Genomic DNA, 1,129 nt, shown 5'->3' with positions numbered 1-1,129 from the left:
TACCTGTTACTCCTTTGCATATGCATTTCTTTCTGTGCAGTGTAGTGGCCAATATATTACAATTTTGGGGAAATATAACTAATGTCTCCTAGATTTATTTATTATTTATTTATTAAATTTATATACCGCCCTATACCGGGAGGTCTCAGGGCAGTTTACATTAAAAGATCACAGTATATAAAATAAAAATAAAAGCAGTAACCCAATAATACCCACCTCCCGAAAGAGCCACATTTTGAAAGGGTATGGATACATAATGTGTGAAGGTGTCGATGTTGCTCTGGATAGCATATAAACATAAGAGGCACACAAGTTGTTTGAGAGGGATGCAAAGAGTGGGTGGGTTTCTTGTAACTTTTAAGTTTGAACCACATCTCTGTTGCAACTGATCCACACAAACCTGGGAGATGAAGCATGTGGGTTGTCTCCAGTGTTAGTCCTTCTCAAAGAAAGCCCACTGAAATTGGTGGACATGACTAAGCTAGGTCTATTGATTTCAGTGGGTCTAATCTGAGTACTTGGCTATAACCCTGTATTTTAATATACTGTATAGGCATGTTTGCTTAGAATATTATTTATTTACTGACATTGAGGGAAGAAGATAAGATAAATAAAGGTAAAGGACACCTAGTCCAGTCAAAGGCAGCTATGGGGTTGCAGCGCTCATCTTGCTTTCAGGCCAAGGGAGCCGACATTGTCCACAGTCAGCTTTCCAGGTCATGTGGTGCAACGGAACACTGTGACGGAAGCCAGAGCACACGGAAACCCTGTTTACCTTCCTGCCACAGCGGTACCTATTTATCTACTTGCACTGGTGTGCTTTCGAACTGCTAGGTTGGCAGAAGCTGGGACAGAGCAACGGGAGCTTACCACGTCACGGGGATTCGAACCGTCAACGTTCTGATTGGTAGGCCCAAGAAGCTCAGTGGTTTAGACCACAGCGCCACCCGCGTCCCTCATAGAGTTGTAGAATTGGAAGGGACTGCAAGAGTCACCTAGTCCAACTCCCTGAAATGCAGGGATCTTTTCCCCAATGTGTAGCTCAAACCCACAACCCTTAGCTCATTTGGTAGAGCAAGAGACTCTTAATATATCTATGGCAATTGCCAACATGAAGATAATGGGTTTA

This window comes from Podarcis cretensis (assembly GCF_951804945.1).
Source record: "Podarcis cretensis genome assembly, chromosome: 2".
Lineage (NCBI taxonomy): Eukaryota > Metazoa > Chordata > Lepidosauria > Squamata > Lacertidae > Podarcis > Podarcis cretensis.
The sequence above is the reverse complement of the archived record's forward strand: the minus strand, read 5'-3'. Positions refer to the sequence as shown.